Source organism: Neofelis nebulosa, chromosome 5 (assembly GCF_028018385.1).
Source record: "Neofelis nebulosa isolate mNeoNeb1 chromosome 5, mNeoNeb1.pri, whole genome shotgun sequence".
Classification (NCBI taxonomy): domain Eukaryota; kingdom Metazoa; phylum Chordata; class Mammalia; order Carnivora; family Felidae; genus Neofelis; species Neofelis nebulosa.
Window position 1 is genome coordinate 156,681,116 of NC_080786.1, and position 21,529 is coordinate 156,702,644.

At 59.3% G+C, this 21,529-nt stretch overlaps 1 long non-coding RNA gene across 2 annotated transcripts; it reads right to left on the reverse strand.

Annotated features, from left to right (window-relative positions):
* Positions 1-13,937: 13,937 nt before the first annotated feature.
* Positions 13,938-21,189, reverse strand: LOC131512921 (uncharacterized). 2 transcript variants are annotated; one of them, XR_009262381.1, is made up of 4 exons: positions 20,108-21,189; positions 16,139-16,358; positions 15,648-16,041; positions 13,938-14,358 (listed from the first exon to the last, which is right to left on the reverse strand). It is a non-coding gene; the product is annotated as an uncharacterized LOC131512921 (long non-coding RNA). The 2 variants fall into 2 exon arrangements; XR_009262382.1 differs by lacking the exon at positions 20,108-21,189 and having other exon boundaries at positions 16,139-16,431.
* Between the last annotated feature and the right edge of the window lie 340 nt (positions 21,190-21,529).

Below are 21,529 nucleotides of genomic sequence, written 5' to 3' on the forward strand. Positions count from 1 at the left end.
AAGAAGCCAGCGAACCAGCAGGAGCCGGGGGGAGGGCTGGAAAGAACCAGCTTCACCGGCGCCTTGGCTTTGGCCGTCCAGCCCCTCCAGAACTGAAACAACGACGTTCTGTTGTCCGTACTACTCTGTGGGGCCTCGGTACAGCAGCCCCAGCAAAGTAATGCAGGGATCAGCCCCGCGTCTACAGGGCCGGCCAGCACGTTCTCCGACGTTCCCACGTGGAGGAAGAAAGTCACCTCCGGGGCCCAGGGGAGCTTCTCTGGGGCTGGCCCTGCGTGTCTCGTCACAGAGGTGCTGGGCTGCCCCGTCCCCTTTCCTCCCCGAGAGGAGCCCGAGATGGCCTGACACCCGATAGCCCCTCGTCCCCATTCCCTCTCCCACAGCCCCCGCTGCATTTGGCACCCTGGTGACTGCAGGGGACTTCCAGCTACAGCATTGATCCCCACCGTCCCCAGAAAGGAATCTGGGGTAAAGGGCTGCATACGCCCAGTCCTAGCAAAGTGTCAAAGATCGAACTGCTTTTGCCCACCAGGTTGGCCAAGTCACTGGATGTTGACTAAGGACCCCAGAACAAGGAGCGGCTGACTCCTCGCAGATGATGATACCAGAGGAGCCTGGTGGCGGCAGGCGGCAGAGGAAGGCAGGGGGCGGGGTTGGCGCGTTCAGGCCTGTGCAGGCCCAGGCGGCCTCGGGGGATTGGAACGTGCAGGATCGGAGCCTACAGGACCATCCGCACTCATGCCAAGGTCAACAGTGTAGCAAGGATGTGGTTTCCACGCCCCGGCACATTCTCTCCCTCCCCGCTTTCGCCCACGCCGTGTTTTCTAGGGGTCAGTGGCTGCAAACTCACTTCCCAAGCGCACTGCCGGCCAGCTGCGTGGGACAGCCTGCAGGGAGGGAGAGGGGAGAGGACCAGCTCGTCCCGCTTGAGTTGAGTCAGCAGCCACTAGGAGCGCATCCCTGTCCTGCTCAGGTGGCCCCTCCGTGGCACTTCCAGGACCAATGGCATCCCAGCCCTAACGGCCGGGCAGGGGCACAGGCTCTGTGGCCAAGAGCAGCTCCTGCTGCTGGGATCACCTGGCCTGCCTGTCCCTCCAAGCCACCTGCCTCTGAGGCCCCAGCACCCGGGTGGCCAGTTCCCGGCACTAACGTCCCTCTGTCGGAACGCCTGCACCGGCTGCTTTTCCTGCAGGGCCTTCAGCACCGTCCCAGACCACGGGGCCGGGGACAGTCAGAGCCCGGGCCATGCCGTCATGCCCGAACCCTGCCACCGCATCTGCCTGCAAAGGCACATGTGAGCGGCCCCTCCCACACCGCCCCCCCCACCCCCCGCAGGTCCACGTGCCCACGTGCACGGCGGCATTGTGTTCAGTGGTGGCTCCTGGGCCCGACCTGTATACCTATGACTGTTATGAGCCACTGTGCGATGGGGAGGGAATCTCCTGAGCTCGGTGTCGCCCGGAAAACAAAAGCGCACGAATAAAAGCGGTGAGACCGCAGGTGTGCCCCTTCACGCTCTTTTGTCTTTTCTCCTATTTGCTCATTAATGCCAGGGTTCCACGTGCACAAGGGCCACACTGCTGGCTCTGCAGGGGGGGGAAGGGGAGGGGAAGACTTCACCGAGTACGCGTCCCGTCGTGCCTTCAGAATTTTAAAGCACCGCACTAAGTATGCATAAAAGGTGCTGTTTGTTTGAAGAGTTCAATTTGGGGCGGGTCGAGGTGGGCAGGCCGGTGCCCCGGGAGGGCCCGCACCGGCCCCGGGCAGCATGGGGTGTCGGGACAAGCCCTGGCCCACAGCTGGCTCCTGTAAACACGGGGAGCCGGGCCCCAAGCACCCCCCCCCCCAGCCTGCCTCCTGGGCCCATGGCCTTGCTGCTCTTAAGGGTGCTGGCTCTCGCCGCCCCCGAGGCCCCAGGAAGGTCGACCGGGGACCGGCAAGGGCACCTGCTTCTTTGGTGTAACGAGTGGCTGCTGCTGGGCGTGCGTGCCTCACGACAAGCCGGCGGGGACCCACTTCAAACCCACGCGCTGGCAGCGAGGGACCCCGGTGACGGCTGCCGCCTGCATTGCTACTCCCTGGCGGGTTCACGCCATGCCCCCAAGCCAGCCGGGGAGTCTGAGCTATGTGAAGACGTCCCCACGGGGACAGGCCACACGGCCCGCGGGGAGGGGCTGTGCCCACACCGTCCATCGCCAGCGGGAGGGGGCTGCCGGGGAGGGGGCACCGCTGGACCCCGAGCGGACGTTGGTGCCAGAGACCAAGGGTGGGCGGGTTCCTGGGCCCTGCACGGGCTCCCGGCTGAGGTTCGGACCAGGCCTTAAAGAACGAGGACTTGATATTTTTCATTTCAGAAGCATCGTGCCTCTTGACCGTGGATTATCCGCTGGGAGCTGGTTTCAGTGTTTCTTGGCCGAAACCTTTGGTCGAAGCCTTGTTGGTGGCCCGGCTTTCATGCCGCTCCAGACACCTCTCCCCGTTGGTTCTGACCTCAGTGGTCTGTTCCTGCCGCTGGCCCCTGCCCCCTGCAGCCAGCACAGCGGGCAGGAGCCCATCTTCCTAGGCCCTCTGTGACGGCTGGTCGATGGCCTCCTCCGTGGGCACAGACAGATCCTACAGTGGACTCTGGCCGCCAGAGGCCCGGCCTTGGGTGCTGACCACCCCTCCCCCGCCCCTGGGCACATGCTTCGGAGGGCCGGCCGGAGAGGATACTGCCTCCGGGAGCCAACCAGCCGCCCTCGAGCCCGGAGGGCGTCCTGCCTAGACTGCAGCTCAGTGGTGCTTGGGTCTGGGAGCGAACCCGTCGGCTCTGCACCGTGGACGCAGCGAACCCAGGACCTTGAATCCTGAGATTCATCCTCCAGAAGTTTCTTCAGCTGCACCTGTCTTTCCTGGCCTGAATAATCAAGTGGCAGGAGCAAGGCCCCTCACACAATCTCGAGTCTATCCCCAAATAAGTGAGTTGCCACACTAGCTAGTCACTGCTAAGCACATAGACAAGCTACTCCTTTTTTTTTTTTTTTAATTTTTTTTTTTCTCAACGTTTTTTATTTACTTTTGGGACAGAGAGAGACAGAGCATGAACGGGGGAGGGGCAGAGAGAGAGGGAGACACAGAATCGGAAACAGGCTCCAGGCTCCGAGCCATCAGCCCAGAGCCTGACGCGGGGCTCGAACTCACAGACTGCGAGATCGTGACCTGGCTGAAGTCGGACGCTTAACCGACTGCGCCACCCAGGCGCCCCGACAAGCTACTCCTTTAAGAAAGAAGCCGCCTCAAAGGGAAGGAGCAAGGTGACAACCGTAGGCTGGCAGGTGGGGGGCTTGTCCCCGCAACACCCTCCCGCCCCCGCGAGTGAACAACTTGGGACTGACGGAAACAGCTCTGGGAGGCCCCAGGCTGCCATCAAGAAGCTGCAGAAACCCAGAGGGCACAGGAGCCCGGGACAGCCTGTAGCGGAGCAAGCTCTCACCTCCACCCCTGCGTCCCCAGCCTGGCGCACCGCAGCCCCGAGAGGGATCCCCTTGGCATGACCTCCCGTGGAAGAAGGGCAGCCCTCGTCACCCCACAGACTCCCGCGGGCTCAGCCAGTGCAGCACCCGGGCCACAGGGCTGCCGGCCCGGCCCCACTGCGGGGAAGGAATGAGCCACCCCCCGGGCCGGAGCCCCCACCCACGCCCCAGCCCCTGCTCCAGAGCCACCCTACCCTGCACACGCCCACGCCCACGCCTCAGACTCGGGCCCTGCCGCCACCGCGTGCAGCCGGAGGGGCCCCCTGGCCACCGCGTCCGTCCGCGTGTAACAGGAGTACAGGGACCCCGGCGGCCTTCAGCACTGTGCACCCGGACCGCCCCCGCCTCCACCGCGGACGCCTGCAGCCTCGGCTGACGTGGCCGCACAGAGACGCTGCCCCACGACCACAGCCCGCTGCGACCCGCCACCCACCGGAGCTGGGTCCGCCACACCTCACTCAGCGCCCTCCTGCTCACCCGTGGGCATCACTCCTCACGGGTTAGAACGCCTATTACCGGCAAGACAACAGACAACAAGTGTTGCCGAGGACCTGGAGAAAAGAGAAGCCTTTGCTGCTGGTGGGAATGTAACTTCTGGAAACCAGCGTGGATCTTCCTCAAAGAATTAAAAATACAACGACTTGATGATCCAGCCATCTCACGGCTGGGTACATATCCAGAGGAAAAGGAAACCATGGGGCACCTGGGTGGCTCAGCTGGTTGAGCATCTGACTTTAGCTCAGATCATGATCTCACAGCTCTGTGAGTTTGAGCCCCGCATCGGGCTCTGTGCTGACAGCTCGGAGCCTGGAGCCTGCTTCCGATTCTGTGTCTCCCTCTCTCTCTGCCCCTCCCTCACTCATGATCTCTCTCTCTGTGTCTCTCAGAAATGAATAAACATAAAAAAAAAGACAGTGAAATCAGGACTTCAGAGAGCAATCTACATCTCCTTATTTATTGCAGCTTTATTCACAATAGCCGAGATCCGGAAACAACCTGAGTGCTCACTGAAGGATGAATGGATAAAGATGTGGTTTATGCATATGCTGGCGTATCATCCAGCCTGGCGAGGAAGGAAAGCCTGCCATTTCTGAGAGTGTGGATGAATCTCGAGGTCAGTGTTCTCCCTGAGATGAGCAGGTGCAGACAGGCAAATATGCGTGTGGACCCTGCATGGCAAAGAGCGCCACGGTGGCTCCCGGGGCTGGGCTGCGGGGAGGCAGATACGAGCAGGTGTTGGCCAAGGGTACTGAGTTTCAGTTAGGCAACATGAGTGAGTTCTGGAGACTTTTTAAAAAATGTTAATTTATATATTTTGAGGGAGGGGGGAGATATAGCTCGTGTATGCGAGCGGGGGAGGGGCAGGGAGGGGGAGAGAGAGAGGATCCCAAGCAGGCTCTGTGCCGTCAGTGCAGAGCCCAACGTGGGGCTTGATCTCATGAACTGTGAGATCATGACCTGAGCTGAAATCAAGAGTTGGGCGCTTAACCCCCCGGTGCCCTGAGTTCTGGAGACATAATGTATGACAACGTGATTACAGAGGACAATGCTGTATACTTGAAATTTGTTAAGGAGGTAAGTTTCCAGTGTTCTCACAAGGAAGAAGAGAAGGAGAGTTATTTGAGGTGACAGATCGGTTCGTTAGCTCAACCGTGGTTTTTTATTTCACAGTGTATATGACTATCAAAATAAAATCGTATGCCTTAACTATATATAGTTTTTATTTGTCAAAGATTCCTTAATTTATTTTTATTTGATGTTTATTTATTTTTGAGAGAGAGAAAGAGAAAGAGAGAGAGACAGCATGGGCAGGGGAGGGGCAGAGAGAGAGGGAGACACAGAATCCGAAGCAGGCTCTGGGCTCCGAGCTGTCAGCACAGATCCCGACGTGGGGCTCGAACCCAGAACTGAGAGATCATGACCTGAGCCGAAGTCGGATGCTTAACTGACTGAGCCACCCAGGTGCCCCCAAATATTCCTTAATTAAGAAAAATTAGCAGTGGTTTGGTCTTAGATGCAAAGCCGGATCCCACCTGAGCCCCTCCTGCCTTTGAGAAGAAGACGCCCCTAAAGAAGCAGGACAACAGGGGCGCCTGGGGGGCTCAGTTGGTTAAGCGTCCGACTTCGGCTCAGGTCACGATCTCGCGGTCCGTGAGTTCGAGCCCCGCGTCGGGCTCTGGGCTGACAGCTCAGAGCCTGGAGTCTGTTTCCGATTCTGTGTCTCCCTCTCTCTCTGCCCCTCCCCCATTCATGCTCTGTCTCTCTCTGTCTCAAAAATAAATTTAAAAAAATATAAAGTTTCCTTTAAAAAAATAATAAAAAAAAAAAAGAAGCAGGACAACAAACACAGCAGGACACGAGTCTAAGCCATCGCTTTGGGGATGGGGTGACGCCCGCACAGAGTCTGTGCTCCGTGTAGGGAAGCAGCATGTGGCTCTCTAACACTCGGGCGCGTGGTTTCCATCCAGTGCGTCCTCCCACCGGGGCCGTGGCCCAAGGGACAAGGGGAGACATGCCGAATGCCCCTGCAGGTCTGAGCTGTCTCCTTTCTCGCTCAGCATGACGACTGAGCACTGGCATTTCCCACCCCAGGCGCGGAGAGTTTTCAAACACAGATGCACCTGTCTTCGTGGCCTCCGGTGGCGAGCGTTCTGAGCTCTGCTTCACAGATGGGAAAGCCGTGAGGTTAATTAAACCATTTGTTGCCCCACGTGTCGTCGGCTTTGGGCTGGGAACCACCCGGAGACCCGCTCCCGTCGACCTTGGCTGAGCAGCACACAGCCGGAGAGCCCCCCCACTCCCACCCCCCTGCAGAGCCGCCCCCAGCCGGCCCGAGGAAGAGGCTGGGGTTAGAGCTGCACAGCAGTTTCTTTCCATTCTCGCAATTTATGATCACTCCGTTCCTCTGGGTCCCCAGGAATAAGAAACTGTGCCTGTCAGCCAAATGTACGTGCAGACCGTGTTTCTTGTTAGATGGCCCCGATTATCTGAGAAAATCTGACGCTCCAATTAAGAAAAGGACACGTGGGCATGCTGTGGACAGAGGTTATTTTTTTTAATGTTTTATTTATTTACTTGCATGAAATTTACTGTCAAATTGGTTTACGTATGACAACGATCGTTTTGAAATAGTCAAAAGAATGGGTCAGGCCCGTCCGCGGCCCACATGCCTGTTGCAGCTCGGCCTCTGGGGTGCCAGCGGCTTGCAGCCCGTTCCGCGTGAGGCCGCCTGTGAGCGGACGGTACACCTGTCCCACCTTCTGACTTGGAGGAGCGGGACGCTGGCTGGGTCATGTCTCAGGCTGGGTTCCCCAGAAGCACAGCCCGAGGCGGAGTTTGTGAAGGTGATTGGTGGGGAGGCGAATCACCGAGCATTAGGAGGTGAGTTACGTTCCCCAAACTCACGTGCTGAAGTCTCAAATCCCAGGACCTCAGGATGTGACCGTATCTGGAGACAAGGTCTTGAAAGGGGTGATTAGGGCACAATGAAAACATTAGGGTGGCCCTACTCCAACCTGACCAGTGTGCTTATAGGAAGACGATTAGGACGCCCAGAGAAACGGCCGTGTGAGGACACACAGGGAAGGCAGCCACCTACGAGCCAAGGAGGAGGCCTTCTCAGAAGCCAATCCCATCAGCACCCGAGCTCGGACTTCAGCCTCTAGATCGTGTGGAAAAGGTGTTGTGTTGTTTAAGCCCCTGGTCTGGGTTGTTCGTGGCAACCTTACTCATTCCCATGGGAATGGGGGAGAGGGAGACGGGACAAGGGAGGTGGCTAAGCTAGGATGTTGGCTGCAGAGGAACATTAACCTGTCCCACGGGGGTCCAGACTCTGAGCTGTCCCGCAGGGAGGACCCAGCCCGCGGGACTTCGGGTGTGAGCTGTGTGCACAGAGGACCTGTCCCGCGGGGGCTCCAGGCCTGAGCTGTACCTCAGAGCCCTGAACCCCTTCCAGAGCCGCAGCAGCCTCTGGGCCCCTAACAGCTCACGGCCAGGGGTGGTGCCGAGGCCTGGAGAGGGGGGTTGGGTGGGACAGCAACACACCCACTGCCTCGCACGGGGAGCTCCGGCCGGCCTGAGAGCCTCAGGAACTCATTTATCGCCGCCCCGAGTGGGATGAGATTAGCATTCGGACACCGGTGCCCAGAGGGACAGCCACCGGTGAGGGAAGCAAAGTGCCCTTAGCACATAGGATCTTGTGGGACCTCGGGGTGCTGGGTAGCCTTTGCACGCGGCTTGGGCAGAGGGCAGCCCCAGGGGATCTAGAACTGTGGCCTCCGGGAAGGGGTCCGGGGAAGCCACTCCCGGGGGCGCGCTGCACATGGCCCGCACCTCCCGACCTTCCAATGCCCCCAAAGTGAGTTGCGCACCTGGCTGTGCCCTGTCCCCCAAACCTTCCCCGTCACTCACTGCTGGCGGGGGTCCACTCACCCCTCCTCGTGCCCGCTGAGGCGCGTCTGGGGACCCCACAAGCGGTCGCTGTAGGCGCTGGCTGGCAGGCCGCGTGAGATCACTTGCCTTTTTCCCCATGATGGCAGGACACGGAGCCGGGTGGTGCCGCGTAACCCTTGAGTTCCCACCTAGAGGAAAGAAAAGATGCTCACAAGGGAGCCCGGCAGCAGCCCTGCTCCCTGCTCACCTGCTGTGGTGCGTGTGCACACACACGGGCACATGCGTGTGCCGGGCTGGGGCGGGGGGTCCGACCGAACCGGCACCGTGCCCGGATGGCATTCCCTGCGTCGGGTCCCCCTCTCGTCCACTCGGTATCGTGCAGATCTATTCATCGCTTTCTACCTCTGTTTGCTCATCTATAAAATGGGGACACCTGCTGCCTGCCTGGTTGCCATGACGATTAAATGGACTCTCTGCCCGACCCCGGTGGGGAGCCCCGGATGGCTGCCAGCTGACCTCCGTCCACATTCTTCACACGCAGGGGCTCGAGCACTCGGGGGACCCACCACCTGGGCTCCCCGGACCCACCACTCGCCGTGGCTCTCTGTCACCGGGAGTCAGACACGGCACGGCGGGTGCAGAGTAGGTCCAGGTGTCAAAGGTGACGGTGAGAGCTGTGGTGTCCAGCTAGCTGTCCTCTCCCCACGTGGACAAGGCTCCTGGTCGGGCCACGACCAACAAGGAAAGCTCCCGCACTCCTGTGGCGTCTTCGGTCTCTCCCGCTTGCTTGCACACCAGGCTGTGAGCCACGTGCCGTGTTGGCTAAGGCCCTGGAGCCGTGAGCGTCACCACCCTCCCCGTCTTGCAGGGACGGGGACAGAACCCCAGACGAGAAAATGACTCGGTCCAGGTGGCTTGGCATCCCTTCTCCTGTTGCGGCCCTCGGGATCCTGCTCTGCACACGTCCTGCCCACGCGGCCCCCAAGCAAAACCCGAGCTCTGATGACACGAACGGCTTCCACCCTGGTTTCACATGCCCAAGGCAGAAGGCGAGAGAGTTTCCGTGTCCCTTTGCGTGAGATGAAAGCAGGAGCAGGACCGTAGCCGCCACGTGGGCTTGGGGTGTCTGCCCGCAATGCCCAGACCACCCCTTGCAGACACGAAGCGTAGGGTTTATCTTTACCAAGTGGCCTCTTTGGAAAGACCTGGCGCGCGTGGGCAAACAGGGCACACGAGGAGCCCGTGCCAGCCCAGCTGCCCAGGTCGCTGTGTTCAGTGAACGTCCTTAACCTGGTGCGGTGCTGTTGGTCATGGCGGCTTGGGCGGTGGCCCTGCCCGTCGGTGTGGGGCAGCGGAGGGTCTGGCCCTCCTGAGTTCCACTGCCCACACCCAGGAGAGCCGGCCCCGGCTGGGTGAGGTTCCAGGATGGACGCTGTGAGCCCGGTCTGGCCCCGAGGGTCGGTTACCTGCAGCCTCTTTGTTTATAACGGCCTGGGGTAAGTCCCACGTGCATTCTGGTGACAATATACATATACACGAGTCAGGGAGAACAGGGAGAGGAGCGGGAGGGAAGGTCCAAAAGGTTCGCCGCGCCAGAAGGCAGTGCTGATTGGTTTGGCATTGCATGGAAGGTTTTAAACCCAGCCCGCCAGACAGGCAGGGAGGACGGTCCAGACAGACAGACCTCCCGGGAGAGCGGAGGACTCTCCGTTCCTGGGCACTGAGCTCCAGAGTCTACAAAACCACTCTCTGTCCTCCCTGGGGGACACCAGCCCTGCCACGAGGGACCTGGTGGGAGAGGGACACAAAAGACGCACGGCGAGCAGATGTCACCCACCCCGGTGAGTGCGTGCCACTGCTTAATTTAGGCTCAGTGTGGAATTCTGAATCACGGCTCAGACACAGCTCAGAGAGGTCGGTTTGTTTTTCAAGGAAAAAACATCCAAGGGGATTTCTCTCAGTGCGTATTTTCTCACGACCCCGGTCCTTCCTCTTGTGTGCCTTTTCACCATGTGTCCCCCTCTGCCGTCACACGTGGCGTCATCCCCCCCCCCACCCCGTCGTCAGCTGCTCAGTGAGACTCTACCAGCGTCAAACGTTGCCCCCACCTTCCCCTCCAGGGCACGGGCTCTCCGGCCTGCTGCTTCCTCACGGCCGATGCTCCTTGACCCGAGGGAGCCCGCAGCCCGCAGGCGGCCACCTCTGCGCCTCGCTGCCAGCCAGCCACCCGCACCGCCCGCGGGAGCTTTTGGAGCGGCGGAGGTCCTTCAGTCGAGGCCCCGGATGTGCTCCTAAAATTCCGTCCCCGTTTGAAAAAACGGATCACACAGTAAAGGCACTCGGGGACGTGGCTATCGGTGTTTCTGGCAAATTCAGGGTGTTCTTTTCTGGAGAAAAAGGTCCTTTGGAGAGCGAATCATCTCTTTCTAATTCCTGGAATTTGCACGCTAGGTCTCTTGAAAGGACGCGTCCCCTTGGGACCGTGTTCATGACAGAGCAGGAGCCGGACAAAGCAGGACAGAGGAGGACCTCAGAAATAGGCACGCGGGCAGCGGCTGCCGGCCTCCGCGGTCACCCTGAGCACGACGCGTGGTGCTGACCTGGGGGTCCGTGTTTGCCACTATTTTCCAGAAGCACTTCCGGGGTCACAGGCCTGTGGGCCTGCAGTCCTGTCCTCTGGCCGTGGCCCAGGACCTGCCAGGACCTCGTTTCTGATTTGGGAGCTCACCAGCGCAGCAAAGGTGAGGCGCGGGGTCTCTCTGCACTGTTTCCTGGGCAGGGGCTGCAGAAGCAGGAACGGTCACCGCCTTAAAATGACCGATCCAAGCCCATCTCCCTGCCCCCACCCACCCTCGCGCCGCTCGGGTGGAAGCTTCTCCATCAGACAGCAATGGAGAAGAACGGGCATCCCCAGCGGTGGGCCCGGACAGTGACGGCGGTGAGCCCGGGGGGGGTCCCTGTTCCGCGTCAGGTCGGGGACCACAGAGGGATCTGGGGTCCTCTAGTGGCTGCACCCGAGAAAGCCCCCCGAGGCTGCCGGCCTGCCCGGGGTCCCCGTGGCAGGGCTGGGGACGGGGTGCGCGTTACGAAGGAGTCAGCAAAGGCACGGCACGCAGGCAAACTGGTGATCGATCACCTCCTTCCTCCCCCACATCCGCAGGAGAGAGGCGGGCGGTTGGCTCAGGCCAGCTCTGCTTCCCCCAGCCGGATGGAGCCCTTCCCTGTGACCTGCTTGCAAGAGGAACCCGGGAAGCGAGCAGCCCGCCCGGGGGCGTGTCGCAGGTGGACGGAGACACTCCGCGTGGTCAAAAGACCTGGTCTGTTTGGGTCAAGGACAAACCCACCTGCATTCCGAGCGTTGTGGAGACTCCTGGGGGCCTGGCTGGGGGATCAAAGGGCTTCAGCCCCCAGCTCACTGCTGGTCCCAGGGAGGGTCAGAGGGCCCAGTACGTCATAATACCCCTGCTGGAACCCCACGTTCCTCGTCTGCCCTCCCCTTGCCCCTATTCTTGGCAGGGCCGGTCGCCCTGGAAGAGGGGTCCGCTTGTAAGGTGGGTGGGACCAGTCTCTTCCTCCTTCCCTGGGGGAGGACTGGGCTTCCGGCCTGCTGGGGGGCAGGCGCAGCCACCTGGAGGCTCTGGCTGGTGACAGGGACACAGAGAGCCCCCACCCCAGCGGAGGCCTCAAGGGCCGTTGCCAGCTCCAGTGAGCTCTGTCCCCTTGGCCGTGACCCTGAGGAGGCTGCCCCGGGTGAGGGCCGGCTGCACCTTTATCCTGGGTCCCGAAGCCGACCCAGCATGGACGGGCACCTTGCGCAAGAAGGAAAGCTCCTGTGGTCAAGCACCGTGAGTCTGCCGCAGGTCCCTACAACCTGACCTGCTCGGCTGACCGAGCGAGCACCGCCCTGGAGAAGGAAAGTCAGGTGCCCGCTAGCACCTGCTGCCTTGTTACGCAGGGTCGGGAGCCACTGCAGGCACAGCCAGGGGCCAGGTTCAAGTGGCTCGCACCCCATGGGGTGAGGGCGGTGCACAGCATGCAGGGAGGAGGCGTGCAGCCCTGCAGCCCCCGGCCCCCTCCTGGGGACACATCCAGTCACCCTTGGGAGTGGCCTCAACCCTGCAGTGAAGGCCAGGTGGTGCCCGTCCTGCTCCCGGGCTCCGGGCCACGTGACCTGCCCTGGCTGAGCAGAGCCCCAGGCCCGCCCTGGACTTTTCCAGAACCCCTGGGAGAAAGGAGCACGCTTTGCCCTTTTGCCGGCTTTGGAGGATGAAGGTCCGGGGAGGAAGGAGCCGGCATGCGGGGGAGGGGCAGCTGCCTAGTGGGTCTTTTCTCCATAAAGGGCAAGGCGTTTCACTCGTTACTTGATGGAGGGTTTGGGGCCACTGGCCGCCTCTGTCACATGTTCTCCTTCGTCGTGCTTTACATCCTCCTGGAGCTGTGCAAACACTGTGAGCTCAGGGCTGTTGTCAAACACGGACGCCTGCCTCCGTGGGTCAGGTCAGGAAGGTGGGGCCGTCCGCGACACCTGAGTGTGGGGACACCGACAGGCCTCCCGGCCGCTGGACTCACCCCAGGGCCCTGCTCCCTGGCTGCAGACCCCGCCCGGGTCCGACAGACCCCGACCCACTTCTTGGCACAACTGGAGAGAGACTGCTCAAGGGCACCGGGTGCAAACCCCCTGGAAGATCACCTGGGGGCTGCGGGAAGCTGGCAGAGTCCTCTCGGCCTGTGAATGATTCATGAGGGCCGCCAGCTGAAGGCCCGGTAACAGCCGAGGGGCAGGGGGGGCAGGGAGAAGGGGACAGCGTGGACAACGTCCAAGCAGGACAGCAGGGGCCGGGGGTCCCGGGTCTGACCTGTCCGGCGGGCTGTTGCACTGGAGGAGCTTCATGGCCACCGGCCAAGGTGTAGCTGGTAAAGAGTGGGGGCCACCAAGGCTGTTCTGGACCCCGTGGGGGAGGAGGGCCGTTCTCCGATGGCCGGCGGGGGGCCGGGACCCAGTTCAGTGACTCCGGAATCGGATGCTGTCCTTGTTCAGCGAAGCCTGGTTACATGACCAGCGAGTAAGACGCTGCCCTGGGCACTGTGGGGGCTGTGACAGGTGCCAGACCCCTGCCTCGGGGTGTCTGGGTCAGGCAGGGGTGGCCCGGGGCTGCACAGCGTGCAGAGAGACCCCACCCACTCTCCCAGGATTCATTCCAGAGACTGCTGGGTTTCGTTTTCCCTGTTCTTGCCTTCTTTCATTACTTTCCAATCAAAAGCTTCATTTAAAAGCACACTCTGAGCTCTGCAGGGAGCAGAGGGGTCAGTGGCGGGCTGGCGGGTGGGGGGGCCTGGTGAGCGGGCAGAGTGCAGAGGGCCTGGAGGGCAGTGAAACCGGTCTGCGTGTCACTGTAACAGTGGACACAGGTCACCAGCCTTTCGCCTGAACCCGCAGGACTCACACCGGCAAGAGCCTTCCTGGCCTGTGCACGGTGATGACGTCAGTGTGGGCCCATCCGTCTCCATCACGGCGGATACGCTGCTCGGCCGGCGTGGGGAGGGGGGGCGCTGCGGGGTGTGGGGACCGGGAAACGGGACATCTGTCCTGTGCTCAGTCTGCTGGGGACCTAATGCAGCTCTAAAGAATAAAGTCGGTTTTGTTTTGTTTTTTAAAGCGTATGCCTGAGAGCCCTTCAAAATGCATCTTTCCCTAAAAACCCAAATGCATGTTCACTATTAAAATCCTGTATATTTATTTTAATCTTTAAATTTTTGCAACGTCCCTGTAGTGTGTGATTTGTCCTCATTCTGTTTGGGGAGAGGAACAAGCACGAGGTCCCCTCCCCCCGCCCCCGAACCCCCACCTGGCTGGGCCTCCTGGAGATTCCCCAATACACTCTTTTCTCATGCTACCTCCCATCCTTCTGGAAGCTTCCCTGACTGCTCTATCACTCAGGGCCTGGGCAGCCGCAGACCCAGGTTTTGTGGGCCTAAAGCTTACACTTTGGGGCATCACTCCAAGAAAAAGAATACAGAATTATAACCACAAGGTGTAGGTGCAAACGTGACTATTTGGAACCAGAAAAGAAACCATAGCGAAAGGATCATATTTTAAATTTCGTATGCATGATAAAGTCAAGGAAAATTATCGATCACTTGACATACCTGTGTAATTCCCTTTTGCCTTTTTTCTTTTTTTAAAGTTTATTTTGAGAGAGAGAGACAGAGTGCGAGTGGGGGAGGGGCAGAGAGAGAGGGAGACACAGAATCTGAAGCAGGTTCCAGGTTCCGAGCTGTCAGCACACAGCCCGATGTGGGGCTTGAACTCATGAACCGTGAGGTCTTGACCTGAGCCGAAGTCAGATGCTTAACCGCCTGAGCTCCCCAGGTGCCCCGATAATTCCCTTTTTTTCTACAGTTCAGCTGGATACTCTGATTGTCTCTTCATGTGGCCGTGATGTCATAACATTTCCTATGAAGAGAATAAAAAGATAATTCAGGCTTTTCTGTTGCACTGTTGATCAAAATTTGCTTCTAATTATTTGTAGGAAAGTTTCTTTACTGATGATGTTGAGCATATTTTCAGGATAATCAAATTTAGGGAACCCTCTGCCGAGGTGTTCTGCTTAGTATTTATACGAGCTGTCAGGTTTGGAGAACGTTCCACAGACTTCCCCTGGCCGCATTCCCAAGCTCTCACGATTCCAGGACCAGGACTCACCGGACGTGCTGGTGTCCTGACCTGCCCTGACCTCTGGCCCTGAGGCCAGGGTGGCAGAGGGCAGGAGTTTCCAGATGCCCACGATCCAGGTATGCTGCCCAGAGGTGGCCGTGAACCATCAGAATAGACATCCACTCCACCCGAGCTAGACGTGGCCCCGACTCTATGCCTCCCAATGCCTGTGGCTCTTGCAAGTCCCCAGAGGGGACATGCCTGGGGTGGGGAGGGGCCCAGAGCCCATGCTCCCCCTGCCAGAGGCCCCTGCCCCCTGGGGGGTCTGAGCCCCACATGCTAGAGGAGGGTCACCCAGAAATGTGCAGCTAGGGAGAGTTCCCGGGGTGTGGGGACAGGCCAATCCGAGGCTGTCTGCAAGGGACAGGGGTCTAGGGGACTTTGCTCCTGGCTCTTCAAGGAAACCCCAGCCCGGGTCTGCGGGTCGCGCGTCGTGGGTGTGTCTGGAGCCCCAGCCCAAGTGTGGTCGTGACAACACTGGTCACCCCAGGACGCCCTCGGGAAGGGCCACTCTTGTCCCCTGCTGACATCCCTTGAACAAGGGTGACAGTCACCCACACAGAGCGTGAGAAGCTGCTCCCTGCCCCCGAGAGCTGTGTCCCCCGCCCCTCCCCAGCAGCAAAACGTTACTGGTCCCTAGGGTGAGTCGGGGTGGGGGGGATGGGAGCACACACTGTGCGGACAGAAAACTCGGGCGGGGGCGTCACGGGCCTGTCCCCCCAGGCCCAGGGACAGCGTCTGAGCCGGGAAGGGAAGGCGGAGGCGGGCTCCCTGTGGTGGGTAGGAAGGCAGGACTGGCCGGCACTCTGGTTGAGACGCAGCGAGGCAGGTCATGAGGGCAGGCATGGTGCCCGCGTGAGAGGACCCGTGGTTCCCTCCCTTCCCGCCCCAGCCCTGTCAGCGAGAGCCGCCCCCCTCCCCCACATCCACGCTGGGGCCTCGCTCTGTGGACACCGCCTGCTGCAAAGGCGGGTCCCGAGCAGGTGACGGCCCCACCCTCTGTCCCCGCCACCCCATACAGCGCGTACGGGTCAAGTAGGCTCGGTTCTCTCAGCCACTCGGCAGAATGAACACGTGCCGTTTAGGGCATCCTCTTGCGTAGTCAATCAACAAACACTCCCGTGTGAATCTCCTGCACCGGCACCGGTGGCGAGGCGGTGGGCAGAGTGGACAGCCACCTCGGAGAGCCCGTCGTCACAGAGCAGATGCCGACCCCCGCGGCCGCTCACACGCACAGGAACACGTCGTTGGCAGCTGGAATGCATGGCCGCTCCAGGGCGAAGACGGGCCGGGTGTTGGGTGGGGGGGATTAATCACATCTTCCTGGCGACTGACACCTGAGATCTCGGGATGGGAGCTAGAAGGTTGGAGGTGTGGCGGAGGCCGAGGGTGAAGGAAGGGGAGCCAGCACTGGCAAAGGCCCTGTGGTTGGGTGGGGGGAAGGGTTTGTCAGGAGCGGAGAGGCCGGTGGCCGGCGGGCCGAGAGAAGACCATCGGGCAGGGCCGAGAGGGGCTTTACCGCAAGTGTGGTGGGCAGCCGTCCCCGTCCGTACGCTCTGACCGCCCTTCAGGACGCCGGCAGAGCTGCTCTGCAGATGTGCTCAGAAGTCAGGGAGTGCCGTCCTGGGTGCCCCAGCTGAGAGAGCGCCCAGAGGCCCAGGGGAGGATGACGAAGGCCTGGCCGGGTGTCGGTGGGGCAGCGGAGGGCACACAGTCCCATGCGTGTGACTTGGTCCGTCCTGGGGGCGGGGTAGGGACGAGGGAGGGGTCCGGATGTGCCTCTGCTTCTATTATTTTGAGTTTTTAAGTTTATTTTTTAATTGTGTTTATTTTTAGAGAGAGAGAGAGAGAGTGGAGCAGGGGAGGGACAGAGAGAAAGGGAGACAGAGAGAATCCCAAGCAGGCTCCGCACTCAGTGCACAGCCGGACACAGGGCTCCAACTCACGAACCGTGAGATCATGACCTGAGCCGAAATCAGGAGTCAGATGCTTAACCGACTGAGCCGCCCAGGCGCTCCAGGTCCTGCCTCTGCTTCTAGAACAGCAGGCTGGGAAGTGGGAAGCAGGGCCCTCGGCAGTCGCAACAGGTAAAGTCATGCTAAGGTAACAAGTAGCCCCAAGTCCCCCAAGGCTTAGGCCCCAGATGTATCTGTCACTCGTGGGACATGCCCATCACGAAGGACCTCCCAAAGCCCACATGTCACCCGGCTCACTCCCATTGGCTAGATGAGTCACCATGACAGGAGGGGACAGAGAGTGGGAGATTTGTGCGAACTGCTCCCGGGGCTGTGGGGTGTGGGCGGACACAACCCCCGCCGGTTTGGGACACTCAGGCGAGGGGCCCTGAGTGGACCGACCCCAAGGAGGCCGGTCAGAGCTGGGGACCCCCGGGCCCTGACAGGCACAGCCGGGGCTGAGGACCGAGACCCCGGGTTCGGAAATGGAGAAGGATCTGAGTGGGCAGAAGGCAGAGAACGTGGGAGCCAAGCAGCAGAAGGGAGGCCAGCTGGAGAGATTTGGGGGTTTCCTCTTCTGTTGTTGAAGTTGCCTTATTGTTTCCAGGAAAAAGAAAGCCCCTACCTCCTGAGTGGGCCAAAGTGATCAGCCCCCCATTTAGCCGCCTAACAGAGGAAAGAGTGCCTGCCTCTGGGTGGGGGGAAGTGATACTCACCCCCTGGCTGTCTTTCTTTAACCATGATGCCCAGAAGACAGTAAAAGGTTATGAGACACGAGAAGTAGAAAATGTGACCCTGAATCAGGAGGGAAAATTTGGCATGAGAGGCCGACTCACAAGTGACCCAGATGTTAGAGTCATTGAACGAGGACTTGAGAATAACTATGACAAAGATGCTAAAGAACTTGGAGAAACATATAGAATGAGTTAAAGGAAGGAGAGTTTCAACAGAGACATGGAATCTCTGAGAGAAGGCGCCATATGTCTGGAAGCTCGGTGTTTGCACCCCAGGATTTGTCGTGTGGGCAAAACGGCAGCAGAGGGAAGAGTGAGATGCATTCCAGGATGAGCTTGAGTGTGAGGGGCTGGCTGTGCACATGGGGCATCACACCGTATATGCGTTTAGTTTGTGGGGGCTGACAATACAGTTTGGGCAAACGCAAGCCAATAGAAATTATCCAGGGTGAGGCATGGGGAGAAAAGAAATAGGGGCAAAAGGGACAGAATTTAGGGGCATATGAGATCACCGCAAATAGTCTATCATACACGCTTTCATGTAACTGGCATCTCAGAAAGAGAAGAGATCGAGAAGGGGGCAGAAGAAATATTTGAAGAGATGTAGATTTCACAGAATTGATAAAAGACATCACTCTACAGATGTAAGAGGCCTCGTAAATCCCTAAGAGGTTAAAGGCAAAGGAAGCCACACCCAGGTACATTAGAGTGAAACTGCTAAGAACTAAAGATACGGACAAAATCTTGGAAGCTTCCAGAGAAAATGATACTTTGCTGCCCAGGGAACAGCAACGAGAATGATGAGCATCTTCCAATGAAGAACAATGAGGGGTGCCTGGGTGGCTCTGTCGGTTAAGCGTCTGACTTTGGCTCAGGTCATGATCTCGCGGTTCGTGACTTTCATGAGTTTGAGCCCCATGGTGGGCTCTGTGCTGACAGCTCAGAGCCTGGAGCCTGCTTCAGATTCTGTGTTTCCCCCTCTCTCTGCCCCTCTGTCTCTGTCTCTTCTCTGTCTCTCTGTCTCTCAATAACAAATAAACGTTAAAAAAATTAAAAAAAACAAAAACAATGAAAGCCAGAGGCAACTTAATACACCTTCAGAATGCTGATGGAAAGAACTTTCAACCTAGAATTCCATACCCAGTGCAAACATCCTTCGAAAATGAATATGAAAACGAGGTTATTTTCAGACAAATAAAAGCTGGAAGAATTTATCAGCAGCAGACCTACAGAACAGAAATAATACCAGAGGAAAGTGATCCCAGATGTGAGCCTAAGTCTGTAGAAAGGCAAAGACAGAGCACCAGCAAAGTCTGGAAAGGAAGAACAAAGGGGGAAAGAGAAGGTGGCAATAGCAAGACTGAAGGTCTGAACCCGGCCATATCACTAATTACATTAAATGTAAATGGACTAAACACTCCAGTGGAAAGACAGAGCTTATCAGATTGCATAAGAACATCAAGACTCAACTGTATGCTATTGCCAAGAGACACAGTTTAAATATCAGAACACAAAGAGATTGAAAATATTGGGTAGGGAAAGGCACAGTGTCACACTCTAACCACAGAAAGTGGTGAGGGGCGCCTGGGTGGCTCAGTCAGTTAAGTGTCCAACTTCGCTCAGGTCGTAATCTCACGGTCCATGAGTTCGAGCCCCGCCTCGGGCCCTGTGCTGACAGCTCGGAGCCTGGATCCTGCTTGGGATTCTGTGTCTCCCTCTCTCTCTGCCCCTCCCCTGCTCATATTCTGTCTCCTTCAAAATAAATAAATATTAAAAAAATAAAAAAAAGAAAGTGGATGAGACTATATTATCAGACAAGTTGACTTCAGGACAAGAGCATCACCTGAAGTTTCTACATAAACAAGGTGTTGGCTCATCAAGAAGGTGAGGGAGTGGAAGAGCTCAGGATGTTTGCAGAGATGTTTACAGATGTGGGCATTTTGCAGACCAAAGACAGAATGAGTGATGTGGCTCAGAGTCCCAGGGAAGAGGGAGGCTTAGAAAGGAGTGAGAGAGAGACACAGAGAATGACCAGCAGGCGAGGAAGTGTGGCTGAAGGCAGAGAATGGGTCAGCAGACTGTGGTCTCATTAACAAAGTACATGCCAAAGCTGTTTTCTGGGAGAGTGAGGTAGGTGGTCCACGGGGTCCTTCGTCTGTGGGCATAAATGGGAATAAGGAGGGAGGGTGCCAGGACACGATCCAATAGCCCCTCTGTAAATACTTCCTGGTACCCACTATCAGCAGAGGGCTGGGGGCCAGGACCAGGTGGAAAACTGGATGTGGGCACCAAGCTGATTCACAAGCTGAGTCCCTCCACCCCCAGGCTACATGCAGGAAGGAGCTTAGTTAGCTGTGCTGTGTGACCTTGGGCGAGCCATGGTCTCTTTGGGCTTTGGTTTCCTCAGCCAAGTACGGGGGTACTTCCCCTGGCTGGAATGGTGCCCCGGTGGCTCTCTCTGCCCAACAGCACTTGACCCCATCAGGAAAGCAAGCAGGTCTGGTCACTGGCCCACACCTCCCGGGACAGCCCTGGTCAGGCAGTGAGGCAAGGTGAGGCTCACCTGTGCCGAGGTGGGTAGGCCTTGTGGGAAACGGAGTAGATTGGATGCGGCACAGAGTGAGAGCCAGAAACACAGCTCTGGCTGATTGGAGACCCAGGACTTTGTGCTTGTTGTGCAAGAGGAAAGCCTAGTTCTGTGTGTGTTGGTGTGTGAGGGGCATGTGGGGGCGTGTCCATGGTACGCGTGTCACGTGTGTGTGTAACGCACGTGCACACAGGCTCTACCTGCACACAGACCTGTCTTCCCAACGCCCTTCCTTCTCTCAGCCCTGCCAGCGGCTTTCTGGGCTTCCAGCTCCTTCTCTGAGAGGGTGTGCTCGCTGCAGAAACCGGGCAGGCAGGAGAGGGCTTCTGTCGTCAGGATGGGGCTCCTCCCAGCGCCCTGGCCGCTGGCCCTTGGGCCCCACCGGGCTGCCTGCTGCCGGGCGAGGCGGGTGCTCTCTGGCCGGTCCTGAGCCTAGTCGGGCGGGTGCAGGACAGACAGACAGTGGACGGCTCGGAGGGGTCCTGCGGGGCAGCTGGGACAGTTGCTATTTCGGCCCACCTCACCTGCCCCCTTCCCTTCTGTTGGCTGCCTGGACCGTCCCAGGGCTCAGCTGCAGGGCCCTGGACCAGGCCGACGGAGAAGCTTCAGAAGGCGCGGCACGCACAGGGACGCGCCGACCCCACGTGCGGCCCACCCCTGCTTCCCTTTCCAGGGGACTCGATCTCAGCAAACTGGGGAGCCCCACGCTCCAGGGTACCCCAGGGGGCAGGCGCTGGGCAACCCCACACAGGTCACTTAACACGCTGAGCCCCAACCACACAACAGGGACCCGGGGGGTGGGGGTGGCCCACGGCATGAGGCCCCCAGCACAGCACCAGGTCAAGGAGCATTCGCTGCCCCTTCCATGTATCAGACGGAGTGACAGGGGCCCCCGGGCTGGGGGACCTGGCAGAGGAGATGGGGGAGGGGCCCTGCACTCTGCATGTCTGGGATCGTGCTGTTCACAGGCCTGTGTCTGTTCACGGTGCGTCTGAAACGCGGTGTTCAGGTTGATGTTCCAAGAGGGGTTCAGAGAAACATCGGCGGGAGAATGGGGCGGAGTCGCGCTGAGAGCCGGGGAGGGAGCGTCTAAACCAGGCAGGGCTGGTGTGATCCCGGGGAGTCTGGGCCCAGGGCTGGGCGGCGGGCGGCCTCATCCATCTGGGATGAGGGGCCACTGTGGCCACTGCTGCAGCACCGGGACCCCCAGACCCCTTCTGTGAGGACCCACACCAACCCTTTGGTCCCTCAGAAGCCACCGGGCATCCACAGCACTGCCCGGTCACTGCCCTGGGGCGGAGGCCAGCAGACGGGCAGTGGCCGCTCTGTGGGGCCGGCAGACGGGCAGTGGCCGCTCTGTGTCCCTCAGGACTGCCCTCCTGCTGTGCTGGGGGCCCTGCTGCCGTCCGTGCGGGGTCCTGGCCCGGGAGGGTCAGGCCCCTTCCGTGTACTGGTGTTTATCGGGCTTCTGTCGGCGTCTGCCAGGTGCTGGCCCGTGGCTGCGTGGGGTTCAGGCTCTGCGGGGGACGCCCCGTGCAGATGACCACGCACACCCAGTATGTGATGTGTGTCCCGTCCCTCGAGGGCAGAAACCAGACCTCAGGGCACAGCGAGGGAGATGCTTGTCTTGGTGC